A 10,241-nucleotide genomic window follows, 5' to 3' on the forward strand; every position below is an offset into this window, starting at 1 on the left:
AGCGGTGTTGCCATAAAACATACAGGTTTTTTTTGCATTCTTCTTTGTGATGTAGTTTTATTAGCCATCAGGGATATTCAAATCAAAACCACCATGAGATATCTCCTTACACCAGTTAGAATGTGCAAAATCAACTAGACAGTAAACCACAAGTGTTGGAGGGGATGTGGAGAAAGGGGAACCCTCTTACACTGTTGGTGGGAATGCAAGTTGCTGCAACCACTTTGGAGAACAGTGTGGAGATTCCTCAAAAAATTAAAAATAGAGCTGCCCTATGACCCTGCAATTGCACTACTGGGTATTTACGCCAAAGATATGGATGTGGTGAAAAGAAAGGCCATCTGTACCCCAGCGTTCATAGCAGGAATGGCCACAATTGCCAAACTGTGGAAAGAACCAAGATGCCCTTCAATGGACGAATAGATAAAGAAGATGTGGTCCATATATACAATGGAGTATTATGCCTCCTTCAGAAAGGATGAATACCCAACTTTTGTATTAACATGGATGGGACTGGAGGAGATTATGTTGAGTAAAATAAGTCAAGCAGAGAGAGTCAATTATCATACGGTTTCACTTACTTATGGAGCATAAGGAATAACATGGAGGACATTAGGAGAAGGAAAAGTGAATGGGGTAAATCGGAGGGTGAGATGAAGCATGAGAGACTATGGATTCTGAGAAACAAACTGAGGGTTTTGGAGGGGTGGGGGGTGGGGGGATGGGTGAGCCTGGTGGTGGGCATTATGGAGGGCACATATTGCATGGAGCACAGGGTGTGGTACATAAACAATGAATCTTGGAACAGTGAAAAAAATAAAATTAAACTTAAAAAAAGCTTTTAAAAATTTCAATTTAAAAAGTCATTATTTGCTATAACCATTTTTGTTAAATTTTTTTGTCTTAGCAAGTTTCTTACACCCTAAGACCAAAAGAGGTCTTTGGTGTCACCAATGCTACTTTCTATACAAATTTCCAACTTGGCAGCATTAAGAACAAAAGTTCTCTTTATTTTCTCCTCAGAAATGATTGTCTCTTCTTCTGCCTTTGCACAGTGGCAGAAGTGACTTATAACAGCTCAGTCTTCTCTGTTAAATTGCATTTTATCTTGGAACCAAGTATAAAGGCAAAAAGATGAAACTGTAATGACTACTAGTCCTCAGGTGACCTCTGCTGAATGTACCAGTCAGCCTCACAAATGTGATGGTACTCCAGATGCTGCATCATTGTCATCTCCTACACTATACTTTGATTGACATATGATAATGCCAAGATTATGATGTCTATGTGAAGCAAAAGAGATCAACAATTCTGTTGGCTGAATGCATTACTCTCATTTTAATACTTATTTATAGATTTTCATTTTATTTAGACTTAGAAATACCATCTACAAGTAAACGAAGATTGGAGAGGCTAAACTTAAGGTCATCTGGTGATTAGTAAAATCACATGCTAAATTCAATTCCTGGACCATAAAATCAATGTGCATTTCATTATAACATACTCATCTTTTTTCTAAAATCCCACAATATCCATAGGGCAAAAACTTCCCAAGTCAAAACTATTCTATCTTAAGTAGGTGATTTGGCTTTACTATATTCAGTACTTTACAGAACAAATAAAGTGCTATTGTGATATATTCAGATAATAATACAGAAATTACTTGGAAGTGTTTGAAAATAAGTTCTTGCTCTAAGAGTTTCTGCTTAACAAACCTAAAAGTCTATCATTTTTAAATATCCACATTTGTTGAAGGATACTTATTTTAACAGTTGTAAAGTTGGAAATAATTATAGTTGTATAAATAAAAAGTCTTCTCATGCTTCAGTTAATTTTAATAAGTATAATTCATAATACGTGCAATATGGCATAGGATTCTAATAATGTAAATTCATGCCTTCTTGCCTAGGAACATTAAAAGGCCATGAGATGGTGGCAGGGGGGAGCATTTATTAAAATTGAAAAGAAGATTGTGAATATGAATCTGCTTGTATGTCTGTGCATCACAATGCTGCATTAGCACTTATATCAACCAATACTATTTTCTCTGTAAGTGTGAGGAAAAAGTGCAACACTTGAACCACTGTTTTTATATTGGGAAGAACAAAAATAGAATCCCAATTCAAGGTGACAGTAACTGAGTTCAAATTCTAGTTATGTTGCTTTCTACCTCCCTAAATTTCTGAATCCTAGTTCTCAAAACAATGACATAATTTTACCTGCCTTACCTATCACGTAGTGTTGTACTAAGGATTGAATAGAATTATGCCTCTGTGATTTGTTAGATAAAGCATAAATGCATACTAAAACCATATAAAAGCAACTATTATCTATTGCATTCTCTGAAATCATGCATTCAAACCTCAAATATATATATTTATATATATATAGTCTATATATATATATATATATATATATATATATATATATATATAGTCAAACTGTGTTTGAAAGCTACAAAAATCAACTTCAAAATACTTCATCGAAGGGGCACCCAGGTGGCTCAGTTGGATAAGCATCCAGCTCTTGATTTCAGCTTAAGTCATGATCTTAGGTTATGAGATCAAGCCCCACACCGGGCTCCGTGCTTACTGGGGAGCCTACTTGAGATTCTCTCCCTCTCTGTATGCCCCTCTCCCTGCTTGCACTCTCTCTCTCTCTCTCTCTCAAAATAAATAAATAAATAAATCTCAAAATAAATAAATAAATCTTTAAAAATTCGCTCATGGTAGAAGGAGAGAAAGAATCAGAAATAATGAAATTCTCAAAATTGAAAAATACAAAAGCAATTAATTCTACTTCAAATCTTGTGAGATTCAGCTCAACACTAGTTGGAGGCAAGTGCATAGCTTCTGAAGAAAATATTTTAGCACCAGAAAAACTGAAAATTGCTAGGCCCACAATTCAAATCAAAATTTTAGAAGAAATCAAAGTAAATAATAAAGATAAAGCCACCAATTAATGAAATAGAACACAAAAGAACAGAAAGATAGAGCAATATGGAAAATTAAATTCATAAAGTAATGCTGTATGTCACAGATGAGCTTTAAGTTTGGGAATGGGGCATGTCTTTTTTTTAAAGTATGATTTAAATGAAATGAAGTGAGAGACACCATAAGAGGTCAGAAATAGAAACAAAGTATAATCAGTTTATTCAGTTAACATGTATTTATTGGACACCTAATATCTGCCAGGAACTACTCCAGGACTTGTTTACAACAGTTTAAAAAAAAAAAAGATAAATATCAGAGCTTTTATTGTAGTAGGAAAGATTGCTAAGCAAAATTAAAAGGTAAATAATACATTAAAAGTAAATCAGTGAAGCATGGCAAGGTTTTCTGGGGAAGGGAGATTATAATTTTAAACAAAATAGTGAGAAAGACCTTATCTTTCTTGAGTCAATCTCACTCTGAAAACGCAAAATAACTCTGTTCATTTTTCCATCAAGATCCAGACATGAATATTCAATTGCTTACTTGGCATTTCCACTCGGATTTTTAGTTCATATCTCAAATTTAAAATATGCAAATCTATATAGAATATCAAAATCTGAATGACTCTGCCACTAAAACTGGTTGATCTTCAGTCTTCCTCATCAATCAATGGCAACCCCAGACTTTCAGTTAGTTAGAACAATAATAAGTAGAAAAATAATAAACAAAATCCTCCAGAAATCCTTGTTTTCCTCTTTTTCTAACAAAGAACATCTAATTTGTCAAAAGAAAAAATTCTCTCGAAGCAAAGTCAGAAATATCAAAAGTACTTATATGAGTATTTAAAAGGATTTAACATACATGTATACATATATATGTGAGTATGTGCATATGTGTATGAATACATGTACATAAATACTTATTATTATTTACTAGATCAACAGAAATATATCTGTATGTATAAACTGCATACTAGATCACTATATTACTTGTAATTATTTATCTCTATTATGCACACATAACATATGTATGTGTATAATGTGTATAAGTAAATATAGAAAATATTTGAGCAAACTAAATTACAGCATTGTATGAACTCATTTGAATAGACCTCTTTTGGGCACTGTGACAACCTCTGAAAATCCACGTTTGTTCTAAGTACACAATTATAATGCTTATAAAAATTGCAGTAATGCACATCTAGATGCCAGAAATGTGAGAAAATAAATTTCTGTTGTTAAGAAAATTGCAATAAATCACATTTCAACAAGTTTTAAAGAATTGGTTAGAAAAATAACATTAAAGAACTTGTATTTCAAAATTTAAAATGAATATTTAATTTATTGGTGAGTAAAGTAAAAAATCATTAAGCCCAGTAGGAAAGAGTCACTGAATGATAGTCACTGAGCACCACAAGTTAAATTTGTGCAATGTAGCTGAAATATAGGAAATGTATGATTTTGAACATTTACATTTCTCAGAAGAATCAGTAAGCTTTATAATAGCTATACCCCAAATAAAAAGCAGAATAAATCTATAGATACAGTACTAAAAAAAAAATAATAAAGACAGGACATACCTCAGCAACTATAAAATACAGATCCAACAGAAAACAAAAACAAAAGTTGATTATTTGAAAAACTTAAATTTGAACAAAACTATAATAAATGTATACTAAGTCACACACATAAAAGTAAATACAAATATCCTGGGGCACCTGAGTGGCTCAGTGGGTTAAGGCCTCTGCCTTCAGCTCAGGTCATGATCCCAGGGTCCTGGGATGGAGCCCTACATCGTGCTCTCTGCTCGGCGGGGAGCCTGCTTCCCTTCCTCTCTCTCTCTGCCTGCCTCTCTGCCTACTTGTGATCTCTGAGTGTCAAATGAATAGATAAAATCTTTGAAAAAAAAAAAGTAAATACAAATATCCTCATCAAAATACTAGAGTATACTCAGGAGTGATTAAGGGAGATAACTCCTTATTGGACTTTATTTCAAGTATACAAGGGTTAGGGATGTATACTGTTCAGAATTAGAAAATTGGGGCGCCTTGATGGCTCAGTCACTTAAGCGTCCAGTCTTGGTTTTGCCTCAGGTCGTGATCTCAGAGTCATGAGATCAAGCACTGGATTGGGCTCTGTGCTGAGTGTGGAGCCTGCTTAAGATTCTCTCTCTCCCTTTCATCTGCCCCAACCCGCTGCTCCTGCATAAGTCTCTCTCTCTCTCAAAAAAAGAGAAGAAGTTAACGTTATTTGGCTAATTACCATATTAAAAGAGAAAATATTAATTGCCAAAAAAAACCTTTTGATCAAATTTAAAAGTCATTTTAAATAACTTTTAGCAAACCATAATAAAATGGTACACCTTAACTTCATAAAGGGCATCTACCATAAACCTCCAGCAAACATCATGCATTTTCTTTCTTTTTTTTTTTTTTTGATGGATCAGTTATTTAATTAGGTTCTTTGTAAAACATTTAGAACACCAGTTTCTGAGAGAAAACACAGAATGCAGATAGCCCTGAAGCTGACGAATAGCTCTGTCGGCCGAATTTGCCAATTCACAGCTTTCTGATCAACCTTGCACTGCTCTGTAATCTTGTATTTCTCTTTCTCTGAGTCACAGATCCCGCCTTTCTGGTGTCCAGGTTTATGCAGCTGCTTCTTCTTGAAGCAAGCAAAAGTGAGATGTTTTGGGATTTTCACACTGCTGCTATCAATTTTGGTGGAGGTGGCAATGACGAATTTCTGGTGTGTTCTACACAGAGGACCTTAATTGGGGGCCAGAGGTCCAGTCAAAAGTAACAAACCACTTCCCAGTTGCTTCAGGGAAACCCCTTCTTGCCTCTGTGGCGCCCAGTGAGGGTGATCAAAATGATCCTAGGAGTGACACTTGCTCACAGTTTTCTCTCATGCTGCTTGAAAGGTTTTTTACTGTGGCTCAGCAGCTTTCAAGGCGCATCTTCAGTCAGATAATACCTAGGCATTTTGCGAGGTTTAACCACTTGGGTACCACCATTCTTGTCACCACCAACTGGTTTTGTGACAGTAGCAAGAACCTTATCCTTTTCTTCTCAAAGCTGGATTTAGCTACTGAATACTCCCTCTTGTATGTAGCCTTTCTGGAATACAGAGCCTCCCAGAAAGAGCTGCCCATTTCTCTACCTAGGACAGGGTTTCAACTGTAGTGGGGCTTCCTCTTCTTTCGCATTCTAGCCTTGATGTTACCCTTCTTAACTTTGGCACCAGGATCAGCCTTCTTGGTTTCAGGTTTCTTTTCCTTAGCATCCAGCTTCTCAGCCTTTTCACCTGCCATCTTGCCAGACGGTAAAGAGCAAACATCATCCATTTCTAACATTAAACATCTTCCTTTAGGATGAGGAATGTGACAAGGACACCCCAAATCATTGAAGTAAAAGATGAAGCCAACCCAAGAAGTAAGAAATATAAATAAACTACTTTAAGAATTAAAAACTGGCTATCTGCTTCAAGCCATGTTGTAGCAACAGGAAGAAATTTGCCCATCCACCCTAGAAGCTAGAAGACAAACAAAATATCTGAAACAATAGTTTTGAAGCATTAAACAAGAGAGTGCAAGATAGTGGTCCTTGAGTAAAGGAAAATAAATAAACAGAGCTCTACGGTTGTTCAAGATCTCTGTCTGAAAAGAATTTCTAATGATGGCACAGAGCTAAAGAACCTAAAAAAGTTAAAAATTGATATTTGCTTTTCATAATTATGAATAGGAAAATGTCATTCACCACAGCTGCTATTCTATATTGAATTGTAGACTATAGTAGGTAGTATTTTGTAGAATATATAAGATTTGGAAAAGAGGAAACAAAATGCAAAAACAAAACAAAAATTAAAAAATATAAAATGGAACAGAATAAGAGAAAAATATAGCAAAACAATATTATTCATTAAAACCAGCCATGACTTATTAGAAATAACTAAAAAAAAACCTGTCTCATTAATCAGATGTACCTAAGAATAACTGTAACAATATATATGCAAGCCTTCTGAATAAAAATCAGTTATACTTTATTGAAGGATATAGAAGAAAAAATGCAATATTAATGGATTTGAAGACCCAGTATTGTGAAGAGTCAATTGTTTTTAATCCATTAACAAGTCACTGCCAATAAAAACCTCAAGATGATGCTCAGATTTATAAGGAAAATTCATAACAAGGAAAAGATCTTAGGAGAATCAAAATATCTTTTCATGAAAAAGGAAGAAAGGAAAATCAATATTTAATTACCAAAATAATTAAAATGGTGTGGTGTTTTCTGTGGAATAGAAAAAGAAATGTAGATAGAAAGAATAGTATTAGAGTTTCCCAAATCAGACCCATGCACATATGGAAACTGACATGTAATAAAAATGAGCACTTCAAAACAGTAGGGGAGTGTAAGAATTATTTTTCAAACTATTCTTGGACAACTGGCCATCCAGTTGGAAGAAAAAAAAAGAAAAAACACAAAAATGATCATGGCATCTTGCTATTCACACACACACACACACACACACATACACACACACACACACTCATTTACATACCTAGTTATATAAATGTATATATTCAGGAGAGATTAAAGATTAAAGGTAAAAAACAAATGCAAATTTAGAAGAAAATATTTTTATGCTAGTGGGATAAGAAAAATCAAAATCATGGAAATTTAAGAAAACTTAGAAAAAAGGACACATTTGATAGCAATTAAAAATATATAAGCTTAAATATATACATATGTACATATATATGTACTTTAATATGTCTAAGAAAACCATAATCAAATTTTAAAAATAAAGATATGTATGATCATGTATATGTATATGTATATATGTTATAGTAAATTAGCATTTCAATTGTAGACAGAAATACATAACAGAAAAAATAAATAATTGAAAACATATGAACAGATCATTTACAGAGAAGGAAACCTGTCTGGCAATCAACAGAAGAACATTTGCTCAGTCACATTACTATTGAGGAAATGCAAGTTAAAACAGTGCCATTTCATTCCAAATCTACCAGATTGCCAGTAATCAAAAGTTTCATGAATATCAAGTGTGTAGCCAATGCTGACTGAGATATGAAATTGGAAAGCAACTTGGCAATATCTGGAATAGCTGATGATGCCCATGTCACATGATCCAGCCATGCCACTTCTAAATATATGTTTTAGTAAAAAGCTTGAATATGCATCTAATGAGACATGCAAAGGAATGTTCACTGAACCACTTTTTACAGTGGTGTGGTTTTTTGAATGTTGTCACTAGGCAAGTAAATAAAGAAAATACAGTATATAGCATATTTCAATTCAGCAATTAAGATGAATGAATATAGTCTGCATGTATTAATGTGAATTTATATAAAAATGTTGAATGAAAAGCATATTACAGAAGGAGATATGCAATATGAGAGGACTGATGAATATTTCAAAGTACATTATTTGTGCATATGTACATAGCTAAAATATTAAAGCCTGTGTGGAAATGTCACACATAACTTTGGCAAAGTAATTATCTCTGGGGAGGAAAAGAGGGGAAGGCAATCAAGTAAAGATGCCAAGGGGGCTTCAAGCTCTATTGTTAAATTCTATTTCTTTGAAGCAAAAGATCTGAGGTAATCCTGGCAAGTCTATCAAGATTTTTTTTTAAGTCTATCAAGATTAAATGCATTTTTGGTGCATTTAAAATATGCCATTTATATTTTATATTAAAATATAAAAATATTTTAATAAAATTTTTTAAATGAGTTTGATAAATATCAATGAAGCTTTCCCCCAAAACACTCAGTTAATGCTTTAGCCTCTGCAAAACCATTACAGTGTAATGTCCCCATTTACTATTATAAACAAGAGGATAAGGGAAGACCCAGCTTGTCTGTTGTTCATCTTCATATTGAATCTAACTTAATTCTGGCATTTAATTTGGTTGATCAGATGATTAAATAAAGAACGTGTGTACTTTAATACACTAGTGATAAAGCATTTTAACATTTGAGTTAGAACTGTAATAATTTATTAATAACTTATTGTCTTCCACAAACACACATACACATAATCAAGCAACAAATATACACAACATCTGTATGTGGTTTTATGTACATATGATACATATGTGATATATCCACTTATTACATACACACACAAAATATTTATGGTTAAATGTCTAAATAATCCAAAGAAGAAAGAAAAATAAATAAATAAATAAACCAAAGAGAGTAGAGAATCCTCATTTCTGTTCTAGGAAAGCATATTGAAAAAGTAAGTACACCATTAATTAAAATATTTCCCTAATTCCATTTGTTTTGTAAGCTGGGAAAAAAATTGTTATATGTATAACTTTTCCCAGTCTCACGAATTTAAAGGAACCTAGAACACATTTTGACTGTATCATGTGACATATACTTTAGCCATTCAATTGAGCTCAAGATTGTTTTGGTCAAGGATATTTCAAATAGTTTGTTTTTATAGAAATCTATCTTCCCAGAAATAAAAATATTTTGGAAAAATGACTAATTAGTAAGAAACTCAGCAACATTTATTTTGTATTTTTTAAGTGGGTTGAGACCATTCAGTAATAGTCCTTTAGTTTCTCCTAGGGTAAGTACTTCAAATCTTGTGGAAAAAAGTCAAATCAAATAAAGAAGTTTAATGTCAATAAAAACATGCCGAGGATATATGCCACAGATAGAAACTCTCATCATTTCCACAGTAAAGTCATAAGTATTCCTGCCAACAACTCTTAAGTAAAAATTATTTTTGTATTTGATATATATACACAAATGTATATACTGATGGATCCCAATACTGTTTAAATAATGAAACAGTAGATTGTTTCTACCATTGATGATTAATTTCCCTGCTTATATATCTCAAAATTCCAATGCACAATTTTCTATATTTCATGCTACTTTATTAAACTAATCATCCCTCAACTACTTTGAAAAGTTCCTTGAGAGAGTATCTTATCTTTGAGTATGCTCAGCACAGCGCCTTGTACATGATAGATGTTTAACAAAGAGTTGTTACATGCATGTGCCATTGCACAATGGATCAAGTAGGTACCAGTGCAGTTCAGCACAATCCCCACTAAAATAATTCATAAAACTTTATAAAATTTTTGTTCTCAGATGATTTGGCTTTGTATTTGGTAAAGGAAAATAATATTGTGATAGTATCCCAAAGTAAGCCTTTAGAATTAGTATCTAATTTAAATTGTAAATAATGAATTGAGAAAAATTGCAATAGATTACACAAAATGAAAGAAAATGTCTTAATTTAATTTTACTGATAATGTTTCT

At 33.0% G+C, this 10,241-nt stretch overlaps 1 pseudogene; it reads right to left on the bottom strand.

The window, feature by feature from the left end:
• Window positions 1–5,378: 5,378 nt before the first annotated feature.
• LOC125106992 (60S ribosomal protein L6-like) lies at window positions 5,379–6,245 on the bottom strand (annotated as a pseudogene).
• Window positions 6,246–10,241: the final 3,996 nt, after the last annotated feature.

Source organism: Lutra lutra, chromosome 8 (genome assembly GCF_902655055.1).
Source record: "Lutra lutra chromosome 8, mLutLut1.2, whole genome shotgun sequence".
In the NCBI taxonomy this organism is placed as follows: domain Eukaryota; kingdom Metazoa; phylum Chordata; class Mammalia; order Carnivora; family Mustelidae; genus Lutra; species Lutra lutra.